The sequence below is a fragment of the Leptodactylus fuscus genome, chromosome 5, assembly GCF_031893055.1.
Source record: "Leptodactylus fuscus isolate aLepFus1 chromosome 5, aLepFus1.hap2, whole genome shotgun sequence".
NCBI lineage: Eukaryota > Metazoa > Chordata > Amphibia > Anura > Leptodactylidae > Leptodactylus > Leptodactylus fuscus.
This window is the reverse complement of record NC_134269.1, coordinates 12,724,272-12,746,703: the sequence shown is the minus strand read 5'-3', so window position 1 is coordinate 12,746,703 and position 22,432 is coordinate 12,724,272. Positions and strand designations below refer to the sequence as shown.

Sequence of the window (22,432 nt, the reverse complement as noted above, 5' to 3'; positions counted from 1 at the left end):
AGCAAACGGATAGGTTAGGGTCACCCGAATCAGATACTCCTTCCCCCTTTTGAATGGCTGCCTCCCGCAGCCGGTTAACGCTGTTTTTTTCAATATGCAAATCAGCACATTGGAGCCACCAGGGCGTTATTGTTGCTCGAAAAGTTGAACCTCACATCCTTCCTTGCTCCAAAGGGCTCATGCACATATTGACTATAACCTTGAGGGCTAGGCAACGGAGTCAGCAATTTGCAAGGGGAAGATACTCTTTCAATCACTTGACCCTCACCTAGCTCTCTTCGGTGCTGGGTTCTGTGACAGACTCCCTTTAACAGCGTTTTTCCATCACTAAACGCTGATCTTGAACGACTGAATGACGACTATTGAAGAAAGACTTTTATACACGAGCGGTAGAAAGACCGTTTGGACATATTAGCTGTAGAGAAAGGAACATCAGTCTCATGCTGGAACTCTCCTGGTAAAATGCACAGATGACCCCGACGTGATTTGAACACGCAACCTTCTGATCTGGAGTCAGACGCGCTAACGTTGCGCCACGAGGTCTCAGGCTTGACTTTTTGCAGCGCCTTTTTGGCACCCAATATCAACGATAAAAAGCTGATCATCTGCTCGTTCTGATTGATATCATGATTTTGAATAAAAGAAATATTACCCCAATTCAGAAAGGATCAAAATAGGCGTGCGTTGATATCTTGCCGCCAGTGTAAAGCGATCCCCAGAAAACAAGCCAGCTCTTTCTACTCACCATATTTCTGGCTTGGCGCGATCATGCCAATCCCAGCCTACCTCTGCATAAGTTAAAAATGGAGCCTTTTCTTCTGGAGCGAGACACGCGGCCAATGCCCCATAAGGTGGATGAATGGGCGTTCCATTTACCCCATTTAACAGCAAGTTTCATTGGCGACATCCCGATTGTGAGTGGGCGATAAAGGAATTTTGAAGAAAGACAATTTTCCAAGACTCCCAAGTGGTAGAATAAAGAAGGAACAGGACATAGTAGTTTAGGCACACGCACATTGATTTTTTCCTGGAAGTCTTATTACGGAGCATTTTGATCCTTTTTGGGTTCCTAGATGATGAAAAAGTCTGGAACTGACCCCGACGTGATTTGAACACGCAACCTTCTGATCTGGAGTCAGACGCGCTACCGTTGCGCCACGAGGTCGATAGAAGAGCTACTTTTTTATTCCATTTAGTGGGAATCTGTCACCCGAACCCAGCAAATCAACAACCCTAGCAAACGGATAGGTTAGGGTCACCCGAATCAGATACTCCTTCCCCCTTTTGAATGGCTGCCTCTCGCAGCCGGTTAACGCTGTTTTTTTCAATATGCAAATCAGCACATTGGAGCCAGCAGGGCGTTACTGTTGCTCGAAAAGGTGAACCTCACATCCTTCCTTGCTCCAAAGGGCTCATGCACATATTGACTATAACCTTGAGGGCTAGGCAACGGAGTCAGCAATTTGCAAGGGGATGATACTCTTTCAATCACTTGACCCTCACCTAGCTCTCTTCGGCGCTGGGTTCTGTGACAGACTCCCTTTAACAGCGTTTTTCCATCACTAAACGCTGATCTTGAGCGACTGAATGACGACTATTGAAGAAAGACTTTTTTACACGAGCGGTAGAAAGACCGTTTGGACATATTAGCTGTAGAGAAAGGAACATCAGTCTCATGCTGGAACTCTCCTGGTAAAATGCACAGATGACCCCGACGTGATTTGAACACGCAACCTTCTGATCTGGAGTCAGACGCGCTACCGTTGCGCCACGAGGTCTCGGGCTGAACTGTTTACAGAGCCTTTTTGGCACTCAATATCAACGATAAAAAGCTGATCATCTGCTCGTTCTGATTGATATCATGATTTTGAATAAAAGAAATATTACCCCAATTCAGAAAGGATCAAAATAGGCATGCGTTGATATCTTGCCGCCAGTGTAAAGCAATCCCCAGAAAACAAGCCAGCTCTTTCTACTCACCATATTTCTGGCTTGGCGCGATCATGCCAATCCCAGCCTACCTCAGCATAATTTGAAAATGTAGCCTTTTCTTCTGGAGCGAGACACGCGGCCAATGCCCCATAAGGTGGATGAATGGGCGTTCCATTTACCCCATCTAACAGCAAGTTTCATTGGCGACATCCCGATTGTGAGTGGGCGATAAAGGAATTTTGAAGAAAGACAATTTTCCAAGACTCCCAAGTGGTAGAATAAAGAAGGAACAGGACATAGTAGTTTAGGAACACGCACATTGATTTTTTCCTGGAAGTCTTATTACGGAGCATTTTGATCCTTTTTGGGTTCCTAGATGATGAAAAAGATGGGAACTGACCCCGACGTGATTTTAACACGCAACCTTCTGATCTGGAGTCAGACGCGCTACCGTTGCACCACGAGGTCGATAGAAGAGTTATTTTTTTATTCCATTTAGTGGGAATCTGTCACCCGAACCCAGCAAATCAACAACCCTAGCAAACGGATAGGTTAGGGTCACCCGAATCAGATACTCCTTCCCCCTTTTGAATGGCTGCCTCCCGCAGCCGGTTAACGCTGATTTTTTCAATATGCAAATCAGCACATTGGAGCCACCAGGGCGTTACTGTTACTTGAAAAGGTGAACCTCACATCCTTCCTTGCTCCAAAGGGCTCATGCACATATTGACTATAACCTTGAGGGCTAGGCAACGGAGTCAGCAATTTGCAAGGGGAAGATACTCTTTCAATCACTTGACCCTCACCTAGTTCTCTTCGGCGCTGGGTTCTGTGACAGACTCCCTTTAACAGCGTTTTTCCATCACTAAACGCTGATCTTGAGCGACTGAATGACGACTATTGAAGAAAGACTTTTTTACACGAGCGGTAGAAAGACCGTTTGGACATATTAGCTATAGAGAAAGGAACATCAGTCTCATGCTGGAACTCTCCTGGTAAAATGCACAGATGACCCCGACGTGATTTGAACACGCAACCTTCTGATCTGGAGTCAGACGCGCTACCGTTGCGCCACGAGGTCTCAGGCTCAACTGTTTACGGAGCCTTTTTGGCACTCAATATCAACGATAAAAAGCTGATCATCTGCTCGTTCTGATTGATATCATGATTTTGAATAAAAGAAATATTACCCCAATTCAGAAAGGATCAAAATAGGCATGCGTTGATATCTTGCCGCTAGTGTAAAGCAATCCCCAGAAAACAAGCCAGCTCTTTCTACTCACCATATTTCTGGCTTGGCGCGATCATGCCAATCCCAGCCTACCTCTGCATAAGTTAAAAATGGAGCCTTTTCTTCTGGAGCGAGACACGCGGCCAATGCCCCATAAGGTGGATGAATGGGCATTCCATTTACCCCATTTAACAGCAAGTTTCATTGGCGACATCCCGATTGTGAGTGGGCGATAAAGGAATTTTGAAGAAAGACAATTTTCCAAGACTCCCAAGTGGTAGAATAAAGAAGGAACAGGACATAGTAGTTTAGGAACACGCACATTGATTTTTTCCTGGAAGTCTTATTACAGAGCATTTTGATCCTTTTTGGGTTCCTAGATGATGAAAAAGACGGGAAGTGGCCCCGATGTGGTTTGAACACGCAACCTTCTGATCTGGAGTCAGACGCGCTACCGTTGCGCCACGAGGTCGATAGAAGAGCTATTTTGGGGGGGCGTGGCTAGGCATGCACGCGAGTGGACGCCTGTGAACCGAGCTCCGCTCCAGGCTCCGACATCCACCGGTGCAATACCCTCCACGATGGGCAAAACGCGCTCCCAGAGACACAGGGAGACTCCTCTCACCTCCGTGCATATGGAGAGCTCTATCCCGGACTACTTCGCACCTCGCGGCGAGCGGCGCGGGACTCTGGATGCTGCGGCCTACATCGCTGGGGAGCCGCCATCTTCTTCCTCCTCCCTCCCTGCACGCCAGGCTCCGGAACATGGCGGCGGCGGCGCTCCTCTCACACAGGACACTCGCGCATGGACACCTGCAGGCACGGCTCCCTCTGCTGGGACATCAGGACTCTCTCAGGTACAACAGCCTCAGGCGTCCTACTCTAAGGGGAGTGAAGCCCTGGATGTGGCCGTTTCCCCAACTGCTCCCAGGCAGGGAGCAGATGTAGCAGTGGAGTCCTTTGCACCCTCCCAGGGTGAGGCTGCTGCTGGCACCCCTGGGTCTCTCCTACACACTCCTCCTCAACTCCGACAGGTCACCCCCCCCCGTATGCTGGCCCCTCTGACCCTGCTGACTGGGGTGCTAGCCCCCCGCATAAGAAATCCTTCCTCCATACTCCACATCCTGCCCAGCGGAGCCCCCAGTCACCCTCTGATGGCGCCTCTTCCGATGAGGACTCCTGGCCTCCAGAGACCTGTAAGAGACCCTCCCAGCCTACTCCTGCTCACACGGCCCTGCGGGCAGATGCCCCTTCTTTTGTTTCCCACCTCCCCCCCCCCGATGAAGCTGCTCTTACTCTACAGAAACACCCGGAGCTGCAGGCCCTGCTAGCACTGAGTAGGAGAGATATGGACAGTCTTGCTTCTGACCTAAAGCGCGCATGGCGACATGATTTGCGTGCTGTGAAATCTGACGTTTCGGATCTACAACAACGGGTACAGGCCTTGGAGGACTTTCAATCTACAGCTTCTTCCTCTATTGCTGCCCTGCAACAGGATTCTGATGTTCATTCTTCTCAGATGCGCAATTTGATCTCGCACATGGATGACATTGAGAATCGTAACCGCCGCAACAATATCCGTATACGCGGCCTCCCTGAGTCTTTTCCAACGGCCGACCTGGTCCCCACACTCACGGGACTGTTTAACTCTCTGCTGGGGCGCCCACCTGGCTCTCCTATTGAAATGGACCGTGCTCACCGGGCGTTGCGTCCTCGCAGCGCTGATGACTCTAAACCTCGTGATGTGATATGCAGAGTTCATTTTTATGCTGTCAAAGAGGAGATTATGCAGAAGGTCCGCAACAGCCGCACTGTGCCCTTTGAGGGCCATGATTTGTCTATTTTCCCGGATCTCTCTAGATACACCCTGCGTCAACGCTCTGCCATGAAGCCTCTTCTGTCCATCCTACAGGATCGTAAGATTCCATACCGCTGGGGCTTCCCTTTCGCGCTCCAGGTTCGCCACCGGGACCGTATCCTTTCACTGGTTCATCCAGCTGACCTGCCGACCTTCCTCCGAGTCCTGAATCTCCCCCCTCTGCAGTTGCCGGACTGGTCTTCACTTTTGGCTGATCCTAATCACACCGGTCCTCCTCGCTTGCAGTGGGATGCAGCTGATCATCGTCCCGGGGACCCGCCCCGCTCCCAAAGATCCCAACGCGGGCGGTGGTCCTCTTCGGCCCGGTTGCTTCCGCACTGACCATGCTGCTCTGTGGTTGCTGTCTTCCTCTTTTTTGACAGACTCTTTATCCATATCTGTTCTCTGGTTGTTTTGCAGTTATGTTGCGATTTGACTGTTATTGCCCATATCTTCGTTTTCTCATGTCTTTAGTACTGTTATTGCACCGTACTTATTGCTCTATAAGCTCTGTTGCAAATTTCGTGTGTCGGAGCCGGAGTATTCTTGCTCTGGGTTGTTCTTTTACTCTTTCTCTCCCCTTTTCTGACTCTTGACTTTTCTTTGTCTATATTTCTCTCTTCCTTTCGCTTGCTCTTTTCATCCTACATCTGCCTTGCGTCTTGTCTTTCTCGTCCCCACATAGTTTGGTCCCTGCAGTGCGGGGCCCGTTGGAGACCTGTGCTCCGGCCCTCTTAGTTCCCTTTGAGGGTAACTCCAGAACCCTCTTCCTTTCCTTGTTTGTCCCCCCTTGCTGTTTTGTCTGTTGCTCTTTTAGACCTTTTCTGGTTACTCTATTTTGTTGACCCGTTTCCTGTTCCCCCCTTCCTCTTCCCCCTGAGATGGCGGATATCTCTGTGTCATCTTTCAACGTCAAAGGACTTAATGTCCCGGAGAAACGCTCGCAAATTTTGTATGATGCACACAAGCGCAAAGTACAGATTCTGTGCCTCCAGGAGACACACTTTCTGTCCGATCGTGCTCCAGCGATCAAGAATCGGTACTTTCCGCTTTGGTTCCACAGTGGCAGCCAACAAGGTAAGGTCAGAGGTGTAGCGGTTTTCTTTCATAAGAATTTACCGATCAAAGTCCTAGATTCTCTGTCTGATGTAAATGCCAGGTTTTTGTTCTTGATCTGCGAAATTTCTGGGGTACTGTATACTATAGCTAATATTTATGCCCCTAATACTGATCAGGTCCCTTTTCTTTTGTCTACTCTTGCGACCCTCCAAGATTTCGCTAAAGGCCATTTGATTGTGTGCGGGGATTTCAATCTGGCCCTTAACCCCTTATTGGATACCTCCTCGGGCAGGTCCCAACTTTCTTATGGTGCCATTAACAAGGTTAGAAGGCTTCTAAGCTCTATGCTTTTGTGTGACGTCTGGCGCATCTTTCATCCTCTGGACAGGGACTTTTCCTTCTTCTCACATCCACATAATTTATATAGTAGGATCGATTACGTTTTCCTCTCTCACGGTCTCCTTTCATTCGTTGACACTTCTACAATTGGCTTGACTTTCCTCTCTGACCATGCTCCTGTTTCCTGCTCTTTCCGTCCCCCGTCCTCGTGTCCTCATTCTACTACTTGGTGACTGAACGAATCTCTGCTTCTTGATGCTCAATGCTTAGCTGATCTGAAACTCTCCACCTCTCACTTTCTTCAGGATCACGCGAATGATGCTACATCACCCCCTATCCAGTCGGAAGCCCTTGAGTTGTGTACTTCGTGGGGTCTTGATGAGGCACGGGGCGCGTCTGAAGAGGGAGGCAGGTTTGAGACTCCGCTCACTCTTGTCGGATCTGGCGTCCTTAGAGGCCCAGCACAAACAATCCCTTCAGCAATCAACGTTGGCCGCTTTGACAGCCGCGCGTCAGGAAATAAAGTCTATCCTTGAGCGGGGGCAGCAGAGGTTGCGTCAGCTGGGGCAGCGCTCCTTCTATGAATGGGGAAACAAGGCAGGACGCCTTCTTGCGAGAGCTGTACGTGATCGCCGTGCCGCCTCCCACGTTTTGGCCATTAAGAAACCGTCGGGCTCCATCGCGCATATTACTTCTGATATCGCTTCCGCCTTTTCGGACTATTATAGCTCCCTCTATCATCTCTCCCCTCCTGGACCCCCTCACTCCCCTTCGCCTTCTGCACTTACATTAGCACAATATGTGGCGGAGACCGCTTTGCCGTCCTTGTCGCGTGACGACGTGGCTTTGCTTGAGGCTCCGTTCTCGGAACAGGAATTAGAGGCGGGTATTTCATCTCTTCCGGGAGGTAAGAGCCCCGGCCCTGACGGCTACACGGCTCGATTTTATAAAACTCTTAAGGCTGAACTGCTCCTGCCTCTTTTACGCGCTTTCAACTCAGTCTCTTCTGATACGCCCTTCCCTTCCTCCTTTCTCCAAGCGCACATTACCGTCCTACCTAAGGAGGGCAAGGATCATTCCCTCTGCTCCAGCTATAGGCCTATCTCCCTTCTTAACACTGACGCTAAATTATACGCCAAACTGATAGCCAACCGACTTAGCCCACATATGGGGGATCTTGTTCACCCGGATCAGGTGGGTTTTATCCCCTGTAGGGAGGCTCGCGACAATACCCTGAAGGCCTTCTTCGCCATCCGTCATGCTCAGCGTTCGCATACGCCTATGTTACTTCTTTCTTTGGACGCGGAGAAGGCCTTCGACAGGGTGGACTGGGGGTTCTTGGAAGCCACGCTTCTTCAATTGGGACTTGGCCCGTCTATGCTTACTCGTATCCGAGCTCTTTATAACTCGCCTGAGGCTCGGGTTCGGGTCAACGGATCCCTCTCCTCTCCCTTCGTTATCTACAATGGTACGCGCCAGGGATGCCCCCTATCCCCCCTATTATATGCGCTAGTCATGGAACACCTCCTGGTGGCGATTAGGAAGAACCCTGATATTAATGGCTTGCGGACAGGTGACCTACACCTAAAAGTTTCTGCATTCGCTGACGATGTCCTTCTCTTTGTCACACAGCCCCTTACGTCTCTCCCATCTATCCTTAAGGAAATTGACACTTACAGCTCTTTTAGTAATTATAAGATAAATCTCTCTAAAAGCTCCGCGCTTAATATTTCCCTACCTGCGACGGACCTTAGCTCTCTGCGAGCCTCTTTTCCTTTCCAATGGTCCCACAAGTCGATCCGATACTTGGGAGTTCAGCTTCCTACTCTCCTGTCAGACACCTATTCATTGAACTTTCTTCCGTTACTGCGCACGCTGCGATCTGATCTCGGTCGTTGGGATGCGAAGGGTCTCTCCTGGTTAGGGCGCATCAACCTCCTGAAAATGAACGTTCTCCTCTCCCCCGTCTATTGTACCTTTTCCAAACGGTCCCATGTATTCTCCCAGCCTCTTTTTTCACAGCGGTCAAACAGGCTTTTTGTAAGTTTATTTGGTCTTCTAAACCCCCTCGAATTGCTCGGAATACTCTGTCCTGACCCAAAAAGAAAGGAGGCCTGGCGGTGCCTGACTGCTCTAAGTATTACCTTGCGGCAGTCGCTACGCGTATTCTTGACTGGCGCCATTCGTCCCGCTCTAGGCTCTGGGTTGCCTTAGAAGAGTCTTTGAGCCCTATACCACTCACGGCGCTCCCTTGGCTCCACAGGAAATTTTGGACGGACTGTAAGCCCTATTTGCTCCCGTTCGTAGCGAGTCAGACTATGGGTGTGTGTCGAATCTATAGTGGTATGCGTTTGCTCTTCCAGAATGACGGCCCTCTGACTCCAGTCTCGGGCAACCCCGATTTTCCAGCGGCGTTTAATTCCTCCTTTCTGGGTCGCCCCCCTGTCCATCCTCTCCTCCGGCTTACACATGTTTCCTCTGCCTCTACTCTCCTTCCCCGCTCGGAGCTGCTGGCTTTAGCCCCCAGTCCGGACTCCGTAACTGCTCATTGGCACTGTTCCCAACTATCCCATTTTTATTTATCCTTGAAGCGGTCGCAGAATGTGCATAGACTGCTACTGCCTTTAGAACGCCTCTGCCTCTCTGCTTCACGACCGGAACATACGGTCTCTCTTCTATACAACTTCCTGTTGGAGGGTCCGGGGAGTGGCTTACCACCATTCGTGGGGGGCTGGGAGAGGGAGTTGGGGGTGGTGTTCCCGCCGGGTGTGTGGTCGTCGGCCTTCGAGATGTGCCATAAGTTCTCCATCTCTTGCAAGGCTCAGGAGACAAACTATAAAATCCTCTCTAGGTGGTACAGGGTCCCGACTCTGCTCCACACCATCTTTCCAACCACCTCTGATAGGTGTTGGAGATGTCTCACTGTAGTGTTGTAGTGAGGATGCAGGTCTTCTGGAATAAGTCCACTATGAGATGGTTACTCTTGTAGATCAGAACACTTTATTCCATGCTCCATCATGGCTCCCTGTCTAACAACTCCTCCCCCTAAGCTCAGCTCCTCCTCCATTACTACCTCACTGTTGCTAGGCAGACAAAGCAGAATAAGTAAGCAGAACAGAACATACAGAACATACTTATAACAACATCACATCTCTCCCCTTCTTATATAAAAAAATAAAATAAAATGCAAACATTATAAATGAACAATAAATAAAAGGTCCGAACTGAAAAGAAAATTTTACTGCAGAACATAGTCCCTGAGGTGCGTTGGTGGCCTTCGACTCATCCTTGTCGGGTAGCATTGAGACATCTCGTTATCAGAAACAGTCTGTGAATTTTCGGTATCTCTTGTTGGTGTTGCTGAACCAGTTGTACCTGGTGAAACTTCCTCATCATCTGTCTCCTCTGCACTTGCTCCTGGGTTGTAGTCACGAAGCTTTTTAAAATGGGAGACATTTCGTGTCACTTGATGACCCTGGCGTTGAGCAGTAACCATGGTACCTTTGATGTGTGTGACTTGAAAGGGTTCTGGATGATAAGGGGATGATAACTTGTCACTGGGTCTCAGCCTTTTAACGAGGACCCAGTCTCCCATATCCAGCTGTTTGAAGCGACAACTTCTCTTATCTGCATATCTTTTCATCCTGCCTTTGGCAAGGGAATCATTGAGGACCAATGGAGTCTGGACGTGAACTACTGGGATGTTTGGAAGCTTAATGCGCAAAGGCCTGCCGAAAAGCGCAGTCGCTGGCGGAGTTCCTGTAGTAGAGTGTGGGGTGGCTCCATACTGTCTAAGGAATCTGTACAATTCTTGCTGCAAATCCTTGTGTTCCATGGTAGCAATCCGAAGAGTTTTGTTGATTGATTGCATGAAGCGCTCCACTTCACCATTGGCTTGAGGCCAGTAAGGAGTTATTTTCCTGTGGTTAAAACCAAGATAAGTTGCAAAAGACTGAAAATCTGCACTATTGAAAGGTGGCCCATTGTCAGTCTTCACTGTTTCAGGTATGCCATATGCAGAGAAGATTTTGTCCAGTTTTGGTATGACAGCTCTTGCAGAGGTGGTGGAAACGGGTTCAATGACTGGAAACCTAGAAAAATCATCTATGACAACCAGTAAATAGGAATGATCTGGCAAAGTGCAGAAATCAACACTCACAGCAGTCCATGGATTGTCTGGCAGAGGTGTCATTTGTACTGGTGCTCGGCTATGGTCCACCGTAGTTGCTTGGCAAGGTATGCATGTGGCAATAAGTGCTTCCACTTGTTTATCTAGTCCAGGAAACCATACTTTCTCCCTAAGTAATTGCTTTGTTTTAACTATACCTTGATGGGCCTCATGGGCCAGATCGATCACTCTACTCTGAAGTTTCTGAGGAATGACCAGGCGGTTGTCACGTAGTAGTATGTTTGAGTCAGATACAGAAAGAGAGTGTCTTGCATTAAAGAAGGCCTGTAAATATGCTGTTTGGCCCTGCGGTTGAAGACGAGTGTCAGCTAGAAAAGAGTTCCAGTTCTTAGACCGAACAGTGTCAATTACCAACTGAAGTTGGGGATCAGAATCCACCGCATGTTTAATTTCTTCGAGGGTCATTGCTCTTGGCACAGAGTGTGTAACAATGAAATTTACATGCTCCTCAGCTAAGACAGTGGCAGGCAAGTCATCTTTGGTAGACTGTGGTGAAGGGTGTCTTGAAAAATAGTCTGCAGGGTTCCCAGCTCCTGCCTCATATCTCAAGTGAAAGCGATAGTTCTGCAGGCGGAGTAGCCAGCGTTCAAGTCGTGGGGGTGGCTTTGATGAATGTTTATTGAAGATTGGAATGAGTGGTTTATGATCACTGACCACTGTGAATGGACAACCAAAGAGGTAAAGATGAAAATGAAGGCATCCCCATACAACTGCGAGAGCTTCCCTCTCAGTTTGAGAATAGCGCTGTTCCGTTTCTGTTAAAGCCTTGCTCGCATAGGAGACTGTGGAGATACTGCCAGTTTTGGACACCTGAGTTAAAATTGCACCAAGGCCTACAGGACTGGCATCCACAATGAGCTCAGTAGACTTTAGTGGGTCAAAATAGGCCATGACCGTGTCACTAGAAAGACTGGACTTAAGTGTATCAAAAGCTGATTGATGTTCAACTGTCCATGACCAAGGAGTATCCTTTTTAGTGAGTTGTCGTAGGGGTTCAGAAACAGTAGCCAGATCAGGTATGAATCGTCCACAGTATGTGACCAGACCAAGAAAACTTCGAACATCTGAGACATTTTGTGGCTGGCTAGCAGAGGTTATGGCTGCTACTTTCTCAGGGTCTGCAGAAACACCATTTTCAGAAAAAATGTAGCCAAAAAAATTCAATGACGTCTTGTTGAACTCGCATTTTGATGGATTAACAGTTAAATTGCAGGTTTGCAGTCTCTGAAAGACTTGTTCTAGGTGATTGTCATGTTCCTCTTGGGTTGTGCCAAAGATAAGGATGTCATCACTAACATTGAGGACTCCAAGTATTCCTGAAAGAACCTGCCTGATAACATTCTGAAAGATTTCTGCAGCCGATGAAATGCCAAAATTCAGCCTCTTGAACCTTCTTAGACCGACATGAGTGCTAAAAGTTGTGATATATCTGGAGTCTGGATGCAATTCAAGCTGATGATAACCAGATTTTAGATCAATTTTTGAGAATACTTTTGCACCATTTAGATCTGTGAGAATATCATCAATGGTAGGTGTAATGTGCCTTTCTCTTTGAATGGCTCGATTGGCATGTCGCATATCCACACATAACCTGATTTTACCAGGCTGCTTAGGTTTAGGCGCAACAACAATTGGTGAGACCCAGGGAGTTGGGCCCTCCACACGTTCAATAACATCATCTGTCTCCAGGTCTTGTAGCTCTTTCTCCACTAGCTTGCGGACATGGAATGGGATGCGCCTGTGAGGTTGAACTGACGGCTGGACTGACTGGTCAATGTGTAATTTCACTTGAAAGTCTTTCAGCTTTCCTATGCCTTGAAAGAGTTGAGGATATTTCTGCATAACATTTTGGACAGAAGAGTGTGTTACGCTGTTTGCCAGTTTCACTAGGCCCAGAGATACCGCACTATTGCAGCTAAGAAGAGTGTCTGCAGAACACTCCACTACATAGAAAGTGTCCGTGATGGATTTCCCATCAGCCTTTAGTAATGCCTGAAATTTGCCACATAGGGGTAATGCAGTAGCTGAACCATAAGGATATATCTTCAGGTTAGTACATTGCAAAGCAGGTTTGTTCTTTAGCTGGCTATAAGTGGCATGACTAATAACATTGACAGACGCCCCTGTATCTACCAGTGTCTCCACCGGATTGCCATGTATTAAGATGACTTGTTTGGGATTAGACATTGCATGCACATTGTGAGACCCCTCAGTCACTGAGAATAAGCAGGTGCTGCTGGGCTCATCAGCAGGGGACACTGACTGCACTGCCTGAACTTTCTGTGGCAAGGCTTGTTTAGCAGAGAGAGAAGATTGTGATTTTGATCTGCAGACTTTTGCAAAGTGATTTTGTTTCCCACAGTTATGACAAGTTACTCCCTTTGCTGGGCATGGTTTCTGATGAGGATAAGGACCTCCACAGTTGTAGCAGGCTGCAGCCTGTGTGTGAGGCACATGTGGCTTCTGAGTGAGCTTTGCTACAGAAGATGGCTGCTCTGGTATACAGTCTGTGTTCTCTATAAGTTTAGCTTGATTCTCTGCTGCATCATGAATACGTGCAATGTCCAGTAGCTTTGTTAAAGTCATGGTGGGATCTCTGAGTGCTTGTCTCCTTAACTTAGAGGACACACAACCTTGTATGATTTGCATCAGAATTTCCTTGTCTATATCTGCAAATTCACAGTAAGCTGCAAGTTGTCTTAAGTGGACATGATATTCATCAATGGTTTCTGTTGCTGACTGTTTTGACTGTCTAAACTTGAAAATTTCAAAAGCTGCATTTATGTCTGGAGAGAAATGCTTAGTTAGTGCTGCTTTGCTTAGATCATAGTCACTGTCCTCCCCTGTATTGGGCAGAGTTGTGAAGATATCATAGACTTGCTCCCCTGCATAGTGCAATAACATGGCTTTCTTTCTTGCATTGTCAGTAATGTTCATTGCTTGCAGGAATATCTCAAAGCGTTTCAGCCATTTATTCCAGCATGCTGCTAAGTTTGCTTGGGGCTGGTGCACATCAAATACAGCAAAGGAGGGTAAGCAGGCCATGGCTGGTGCTAGGATTGCAGTCTTGTAAACAGTTTTCTGTAGCAGTGAAATACCTTTAGCTGATGATTCTTAATCCTCGTCGCCAATTGTAGTGTTGTAGTGAGGATGCAGGTCTTCTGGAATAAGTCCACTATGAGATGGTTACTCTTGTAGATCAGAACACTTTATTCCATGCTCCATCATGGCTCCCTGTCTAACAACTCCTCCCCCTAAGCTCAGCTCCTCCTCCATTACTACCTCACTGTTGCTAGGCAGACAAAGCAGAATAAGTAAGCAGAACAGAACATACAGAACTTACTTATAACAACATCACACTCACCGATCGAGGTATGATGGCTCACATCTGGTGGGGATGTCCCCTTCTTCGCCCTTTCTGGGATAGTGTGAGAGGGGTTATTTTTCAGGTGACAGGTGTTGCTTTAGAAGATGACCCGGCCCCTCTGTTTCTTTCTCTTTTCCCTCGCAAATTCCGGAAACCTATTCGCAAGCTTTTGGGGTTTATGTTGGTAGCCGCGCGTTCAGTCATCCCGAGACTGTGGAAGTCCCAGTCCCCCCCCACGCTCCTTTCCTGGCTTAAGGAGTTCCTCCATATCCGCACAATGGAGGACATGCTGGCGATGCTTCGCCCTGATGACCGACTTCACCATCAGACCTGGCTACTGTGGAACATGTTCTATTACTCTGCTGACTTTCGTGCTCTTTTCCCTTCCTCGCCTGTGTGATGCCTGCCTATTTCTTGAATTCTTTCTTGTCAATTACCTTTCTGATGTTCGCATAACCTCAGTTAGTACTTCAGTATTGCGGATTGCTGTTCCTTTTGTTATGCTTTTACAACGCATTATGGTTCTTGTTGCATTTCTCTTTCTTTTTTTTTTTTTTTTTTTTTCTCTGATTATCTGATCTGCATTGTTCATTGTTACTCTGCTGCGTCAGAGTCCGCCTCCCCCTCCCCCTGTTCCCTTTTCCTGACCCCTTTTTCCACTGTTTTTTCGCATTGTTTCCCTGATTTCCCCCTGCCTTTCCTCTCCCCCACCTTCCCTTTTGTAAAACCCTTGGAAAATTCTTAATAAAAATTTAATGTTAGAAGCGCTATTTTTTTATTCCATTTAATGGGAGTCTGTCACCCGATCCCAGCAAATCAACAACCCTAGCAAACGGATAGGTTAGGGTCACCCGAATCAGATACTCCTTCCCCCTTTTGAATGGCTGCCTCCTGCAGCCGGTTAACGCTGTTTTTTTCAATATGCAAATCAGCACATTGGAGCCAGCAGGGCGTTACTGTTGCTCGAAAAGGTGAACCTCACATCCTTCCTTGCTCCAAAGGGCTCATGCACATATTGACTATAACCTTGAGGGCTAGACAACGGAGTCAGCAATTTGCAAGAGGAAAATACTCTTTCAATCACTTGACCCTCACCTAGCTCTCTTCGGCGCTGGGTTCTGTGACAGACTCCCTTTAACAGCGTTTTTCCATCACTAAACGCTGATCTTGAGCAACTGAATGACGACTATTGAAGAAAGACTTTTTTACACGAGCGGTAGAAAGACCGTTTGGACATATTAGCTATAGAGAAAGGAACATCAGTCTCATGCTGGAACTCTACTGGTAAAATGCACAGATGACCCCGACGTGATTTGAACACACAACCTTCTGATCTGGAGTCAGACGCGCTACCGTTGCGCCACGAGGTCTCAGGCTCAACTGTTTACGGAGCCTTTTTGGCACTCAATATCAACGATAAAAAGCTGATCATCTGCTCGTTCTGATTGATATCATGATTTTGAATAAAAGAAATATTACCCCAATTCAGAAAGGATCAAAATAGGCATGCGTTGATATCTTGCCGCCAGTGTAAAGCGATCCCCAGAAAACAAGCCAGCTCTTTCTACTCACCATATTTCTGGCTTGGCGCGATCATGCCAATCCCAGCCTACCTCGGCATAATTTGAAAATGGAGCCTTTTCTTCTGGAGCGAGACACGCGGCCAATGCCCCATAAGGTGGATGAATGGGCGTTCCATTTACCCCATTTAACAGCAAGTTTCATTGGCGACATCCCGATTGTGAGTGGGCGATAAAGGAATTTTGAAGAAAGACAATTTTCCAAGACTCCCAAGTGGTAGAATAAAGAAGGAACAGGACATAGTAGTTTAGGAACACGCACATTGATTTTTTCCTGGAAGTCTTATTACAGAGCATTTTGATCCTTTTTGGGTTCCTAGATGATGAAAAAGACGGGAACTGACCCTGACGTGATTTGAACACACAACCTTCTGATCTGGAGTCAGACGCGCTACCGTTGCGCCACGAGGTCGATAGAAGAGCTATTTTTTTATTCCATTTAGTGGGAGTCTGTCACCAGAACCCAGCAAATCAACAACCCTAGCAAACGGATAGGTTAGGGTCACCCGAATCAGATACTCCTTCCCCCTTTTGAATGGCTGCCTCCCGCAGCCGGTTAACGCTGTTTTTTTCAATATGCAAATCAGCACATTGGAGCCAGCAGGGCGTTACTGTTGCTCGAAAAGGTGAACCTCACATCCTTCCTTGCTCCAAAGGGCTCATGCACATATTGACTATAACCTTGAGGGCTAGACAACGGAGTCAGCAATTTGCAAGAGGAAAATACTCTTTCAATCACTTGACCCTCACCTAGCTCTCTTCGGCGCTGGGTTCTGTGACAGACTCCCTTTAAGAGCGTTTTTCCATCACTAAACGCTGATCTTGAGCAACTGAATGACGACTATTGAAGAAAGACTTTTTTACACGAGCGGTAGAAAGACCGTTTGGACATATTAGCTGTAGAGAAAGGAACATCAGTCTCATGCTGGAACTCTCCTGGTAAAACGCACAGATGACCCCGACGTGATTTGAACACGCAACCTTCTGATCTGGAGTCAGACGCGCTACCGTTGCGCCACGAGGTCTCGGGCTCGACTGTTTGCAGAGCCTTTTTGGCACCCAATATCAACGATAAAAAGCTGATCATCTGCTCGTTCTGATTGATATCATGATTTTGAATAAAAGAAATATTACCCCAATTCAGAAAGGATCAAAATAGGCGTGCGTTGATATCTTGCCGCCAGTGGAAAGCGATCCCCAGAAAACAAGCCAGCTCTTTCTACTCACCATATTTCTGGCTTGGCGCGATCATGCCAATCCCAGCCTACCTCTGCATAAGTTAAAAATGGAGCTTTTTCTTCTGGAGCGAGATACGCGGCCAATGCCCCATAAGGTGGATGAATGGGCGTTCCATTTACCCCATTTAACAGCAAGTTTGATTGGCGACATCCCGATTGTGAGTGGGCGATAAAGGAATTTTGAAGAAAGACAATTTTCCAAGACTCCCAAGTGGTAGAATAAAGAAGGAACAGGACATAGTAGTTTAGGAACACGCACATTGATTTTTTCCTGGAAGTCTTATTACAGAGCATTTTGATCCTTTTTGGGTTACTAGATGATGAAAAAGACGGGAACTGACCCCGACGTGATTTGAACACGCAACCTTCTGATTTGGAGTCAGACGCGCTACCGTTGCGCCACGAGGTCAATAGAAGAGCTATTTTGGAGGGGCGTGGCTAGGCATGCACGCGAGCGGACGCCTGTGAACCGAGCTCCGCTCCAGGCTCCGACATCCACCGGTGCAATACCCTCCACGATGGGCAAAACGCGCTCCCAGAGACACAGGGAGACTCCTCTCACCTCCGTGCATATGGAGAGCTCCATCCCGGACTACTTTGCCCCTCGCGGCGAGCGGCGCGGGACTCTGGATGCTGCGGCCTACATCGCTGGGGAGCCGCCATCTTCTTCGTCCTCCCTCCCTGCACGCCAGGCTCCGGAACATGGCGGCGGCGGCGCTCCTCTCACACAGGACACTCGCGCACGGACGCCTGCAGGCATGGCTCCCTCTGCTGGGACATCAGGACTCTCTCAGGTACAACAGCCTCAGGCGTCCTACTCTAAGGGGAGTGAAGCCCTGGATGTGGCCGTTTCCCCAACTGCTCCCAGGCAGGGAGCAGATGTAGCAGTGGAGTCCTTTGCACCCTCCCAGGGTGAGGCTGCTGCTGGCACCCCTGGGTCTCTCCTACACACTCCTCCTCAACTCCGACAGGTCACCCCCCCCGTATGCTGGCCCCTCTGACCCTGCTGACTGGGGTGCTAGCCCCCCGCATAAGAAATCCTTCCTCCATACTCCACATCCTGCCCAGCGGAGCCCCCAGTCACCCTCTGATGGCGCCTCTTCCGATGAGGACTCCTGGCCTCCAGAGACCTGTAAGAGACCCTCCCAGCCTACTCCTGCTCACACGGCCCTGCGGGCAGATGCCCCTTCTTTTGTTTCCCACCTCCCCCCCCCTGATGAAGCTGCTCTTACTCTACAGAAACACCCGGAGCTGCAGGCCCTGCTAGCACTGAGTAGGAGAGATATGGACAGTCTTGCTTCTGACCTAAAGCGCGCGTGGCGACATGATTTGCGTGCTGTGAAATCTGACGTTTCGGATCTACAACAACGGGTACAGGCCTTGGAGGACTTTCAATCTACAGCTTCTTCCTCTATTGCTGCCCTGCAACAGGATTCTGATGTTCATTCTTCTCAGATGCGCAATTTGATCTCGCACATGGATGACATTGAGAATCGTAACCGCCGCAACAATATCCGTATACGCGGCCTCCCTGAGTCTGTTCCAACGGCCGACCTGGTCCCCACACTCACGGGACTGTTTAACTCTCTGCTGGGGCGCCCACCTGGCTCTCCTATTGAAATGGACCGTGCTCACCGGGCGTTGCGTCCTCGCAGCGCTGATGACTCTAAACCTCGTGATGTGATATGCAGAGTTCATTTTTATGCTGTCAAAGAGGAGATTATGCAGAAGGTCCGCAACAGCCGCACTGTGCCCTTTGAGGGCCATGATTTGTCTATTTTCCCGGATCTCTCTAGATACACCCTGCGTCAACGCTCTGCCATGAAGCCTCTTCTGTCCATCCTACAGGATCGTAAGATTCCATACTGCTGGGGCTTCCCTTTCGCGCTCCAGGTTCGCCACCGGGACCGTGTCCTTTCACTGGCTCATCCGGCTGACCTGCCGACCTTCCTCCGAGTCCTGAATCTCCCCCCTCTGCAGTTGCCGGACTGGTCTTCACTTTTGGCTGATCCTAATCACACCGGTCCTCCTCGCTTGCAGTGGGATGCAGCTGATCATCGTCCCGGGGACCCGCCCCGCTCCCAAAGATCCCAACGCGGGCGGTGGTCCTCTTCGGCCCGGTTGCTTCCGCACTGACCATGCTGCTCTGTGGTTGCTGTCTTCCTCTTTTTTGACAGACTCTTTATCCATATCTGTTCTCTGGTTGTTTTGCAGTTATGTTGCGATTTGACTGTTATTGCCCATATCTTCGTTTTCTCATGTCTTTAGTACTGTTATTGCACCGTACTTATTGCTCTATAAGCTCTGTTGCAAATTTCGTGTGTCGGAGCCGGAGTATTCTTGCTCTGGGTTGTTCTTTTACTCTTTCTCTCCCCTTTTCTGACTCTTGACTTTTCTTTGTCTATATTTCTCTCTTCCTTTCGCTTGCTCTTTTCATCCTACATCTGCCTTGCGTCTTGTCTTTCTCGTCCCCACATAGTTTGGTCCCTGCAGTGCGGGGCCCGTTGGAGACCTGTGCTCCGGCCCTCTTAGTTCCCTTTGAGGGTAACTCCAGAACCCTCTTCCTTTCCTTGTTTGTCCCCCCTTGCTGTTTTGTCTGTTGCTCTTTTAGACCTTTTCTGGTTACTCTATTTTGTTGACCCGTTTCCTGTTCCCCCCTTCCTCTTCCCCCTGAGATGGCGGATATCTCTGTGTCATCTTTCAACGTCAAAGGACTTAATGTCCCGGAGAAACGCTCGCAAATTTTGTATGATGCACACAAGCGCAAAGTACAGATTCTGTGCCTCCAGGAGACACACTTTCTGTCCGATCGTGCTCCAGCGATCAAGAATCGGTACTTTCCGCTTTGGTTCCACAGTGGCAGCCAACAAGGTAAGGTCAGAGGTGTAGCGGTTTTCTTTCATAAGAATTTACCGATCAAAGTCCTAGATTCTCTGTCTGATGTAAATGCCAGGTTTTTGTTCTTGATCTGCGAAATTTCTGGGGTACTGTATACTATAGCTAATATTTATGCCCCTAATACTGATCAGGTCCCTTTTCTTTTGTCTACTCTTGCGACCCTCCAAGATTTCGCTAAAGGCCATTTGATTGTGTGCGGGGATTTCAATCTGGCCCTTAACCCCTTATTGGATACCTCCTCGGGCAGGTCCCAACTTTCTTATGGTGCCATTAACAAGGTTAGAAGGCTTCTAAGCTCTATGCTTTTGTGTGACGTCTGGCGCATCTTTCATCCTCTGGACAGGGACTATTCCTTCTTCTCACATCCACATAATTCATATAGTAGGATCGATTACGTTTTCCTCTCTCACGGTCTCCTTTCATTCGTTGACACTTCTACAATTGGCTTGACTTTCCTCTCTGACCATGCTCCTGTTTCCTGCTCTTTCCGTCCCCCGTCCTCGTGTCCTCGTTCTACTACTTGGAGACTGAACGAATCTCTGCTTCTTGATGCTCAATGCTTAGCTGATCTGAAACTCTCCACCTCTCACTTTCTTCAGGATCACGCGAATGATGCTACATCACCCCCTATCCAGTCGGAAGCCCTTGAGTTGTGTACTTCGTGGGGTCTTGATGAGGCACGGGGCGCGTCTGAAGAGGGAGGCAGGTTTGAGACTCCGCTCACTCTTGTCGGATCTGGCGTCCTTAGAGGCCCAGCACAAACAATCCCTTCAGCAATCAACGTTGGCCGCTTTGACAGCCGCGCGTCAGGAAATAAAGTCTATCCTTGAGCGGGGGCAGCAGAGGTTGCGTCAGCTGGGGCAGCGCTCCTTCTATGAATGGGGAAACAAGGCAGGACGCCTTCTTGCGAGAGCTGTACGTGATCGCCGTGCCGCCTCCCACGTTTTGGCCATTAAGAAACCGTCGGGCTCCATCGCGCATATTACTTCTGATATCGCTTCCGCCTTTTCAGACTATTATAGCTCCCTCTATCATCTCTCCCCTCCTGGACCCCCTCACTCCCCTTCGCCTTCTGCACTTACATTAGCACAATATGTGCCGGAGACCGCTTTGCCGTCCTTGTCGCGTGACGACGTGGCTTTGCTTGAGGCTCCGTTCTCGGAACAGGAATTAGAGGCGGGTATTTCATCTCTTCCGGGAGGTAAGAGCCCCGGCCCTGACGGCTACACGGCTCGATTTTATAAAACTCTTAAGGCTGAACTGCTCCTGCCTCTTTTACGCGCTTTCAACTCAGTCTCTTCTGATACGCCCTTCCCTTCCTCCTTTCTCCAAGCGCACATTACCGTCCTACCTAAGGAGGGCAAGGATCATTCCCTCTGCTCCAGCTATAGGCCTATCTCCCTTCTTAACACTGACGCTAAATTATACGCCAAACTGATAGCCAACCGACTTAGCCCACATATGGGGGATCTTGTTCACCCTGATCAGGTGGGTTTTATCCCCTGTAGGGAGGCTCGCGACAATACCCTGAAGGCCTTCTTCGCCATCCGTCATGCTCAGCGTTCGCATACGCCTATGTTACTTCTTTCTTTGGACGCGGAGAAGGCCTTCGACAGGGTGGACTGGGGGTTCTTGGAAGCCACGCTTCTTCAATTGGGACTTGGCCCGTCTATGCTTACTCGTATCCGAGCTCTTTATAACTCGCCTGAGGCTCGGGTTCGGGTCAACGGATCCCTCTCCTCTCCCTTCGTTATCTACAATGGTACGCGCCAGGGATGCCCCCTATCCCCCCTATTATATGCGCTAGTCATGGAACACCTCCTGGTGGCGATTAGGAAGAACCCTGATATTAATGGCTTGCGGACAGGTGACCTACACCTAAAAGTTTCTGCATTCGCTGACGATGTCCTTCTCTTTGTCACACAGCCCCTTACGTCTCTCCCATCTATCCTTAAGGAAATTGACACTTACAGCTCTTTTAGTAATTATAAGATAAATCTCTCTAAAAGCTCCGCGCTTAATATTTCCCTACCTGCGACGGACCTTAGCTCTCTGCGAGCCTCTTTTCCTTTCCAATGGTCCCACAAGTCGATCCGATACTTGGGAGTTCAGCTTCCTACTCTCCTGTCAGACACCTATTCATTGAACTTTCTTCCGTTACTGCGCACGCTGCGATCTGATCTCGGTCGTTGGGATGCGAAGGGTCTCTCCTGGTTAGGGCGCATCAACCTCCTGAAAATGAACGTTCTCCCCCGTCTATTGTACCTTTTCCAAACGGTCCCATGTATTCTCCCAGCCTCTTTTTTCACAGCGGTCAAACAGGCTTTTTGTAAGTTTATTTGGTCTTCTAAACCCCCTCGAATTGCTCGGAATACTCTGTCCCGACCCAAAAAGAAAGGAGGCCTGGCAGTGCCTGACTGCTCTAAGTATTACTTTGCGGCAGTCGCTACGCGTATTCTTGACTGGCGCCATTCGTCCCGCTCTAGGCTCTGGGTTGCCTTAGAAGAGTCTTTGAGCCCTATACCACTCACGGCGCTCCCTTGGCTCCACAGGAAATTTTGGACGGACTGTAAGCCCTATTTGCTCCCGTTCGTAGCGAGTCAGACTATGGGTGTGTGTCGAATCTATAGTGGTATGCGTTTGCTCTTCCAGAATGACGGCCCTCTGACTCCAGTCTCGGGCAACCCCGATTTTCCAGCGGCGTTTAATTCCTCCTTTCTGGGTCGCCCCCCTGTCCATCC

At 48.8% G+C, this 22,432-nt stretch overlaps 10 non-coding genes across 10 annotated transcripts; all 10 read right to left on the bottom strand.

Moving 5' to 3' along the window:
* Positions 1-471: 471 nt before the first annotated feature.
* On the bottom strand, positions 472-543 carry TRNAW-CCA (transfer RNA tryptophan (anticodon CCA)). Its single transcript has one exon. It is a non-coding gene; the product is annotated as a tRNA-Trp (tRNA).
* A 550-nt stretch (positions 544-1,093) lies between these two features.
* On the bottom strand, positions 1,094-1,165 carry TRNAW-CCA (transfer RNA tryptophan (anticodon CCA)). The gene has a single exon. It is a non-coding gene; the product is annotated as a tRNA-Trp (tRNA).
* Positions 1,166-1,706: 541 nt separating this feature from the next.
* TRNAW-CCA (transfer RNA tryptophan (anticodon CCA)) lies at positions 1,707-1,778 on the bottom strand. Its single transcript has one exon. It is a non-coding gene; the product is annotated as a tRNA-Trp (tRNA).
* Positions 1,779-2,328: 550 nt separating this feature from the next.
* Positions 2,329-2,400, bottom strand: TRNAW-CCA (transfer RNA tryptophan (anticodon CCA)). The gene has a single exon. It is a non-coding gene; the product is annotated as a tRNA-Trp (tRNA).
* A 541-nt stretch (positions 2,401-2,941) lies between these two features.
* On the bottom strand, positions 2,942-3,013 carry TRNAW-CCA (transfer RNA tryptophan (anticodon CCA)). The gene has a single exon. It is a non-coding gene; the product is annotated as a tRNA-Trp (tRNA).
* A 550-nt stretch (positions 3,014-3,563) lies between these two features.
* On the bottom strand, positions 3,564-3,635 carry TRNAW-CCA (transfer RNA tryptophan (anticodon CCA)). The gene has a single exon. It is a non-coding gene; the product is annotated as a tRNA-Trp (tRNA).
* Positions 3,636-15,273: 11,638 nt separating this feature from the next.
* TRNAW-CCA (transfer RNA tryptophan (anticodon CCA)) lies at positions 15,274-15,345 on the bottom strand. Its single transcript has one exon. It is a non-coding gene; the product is annotated as a tRNA-Trp (tRNA).
* A 550-nt stretch (positions 15,346-15,895) lies between these two features.
* On the bottom strand, positions 15,896-15,967 carry TRNAW-CCA (transfer RNA tryptophan (anticodon CCA)). The gene has a single exon. It is a non-coding gene; the product is annotated as a tRNA-Trp (tRNA).
* A 541-nt stretch (positions 15,968-16,508) lies between these two features.
* Positions 16,509-16,580, bottom strand: TRNAW-CCA (transfer RNA tryptophan (anticodon CCA)). The gene has a single exon. It is a non-coding gene; the product is annotated as a tRNA-Trp (tRNA).
* A 550-nt stretch (positions 16,581-17,130) lies between these two features.
* Positions 17,131-17,202, bottom strand: TRNAW-CCA (transfer RNA tryptophan (anticodon CCA)). Its single transcript has one exon. It is a non-coding gene; the product is annotated as a tRNA-Trp (tRNA).
* Positions 17,203-22,432: the final 5,230 nt, after the last annotated feature.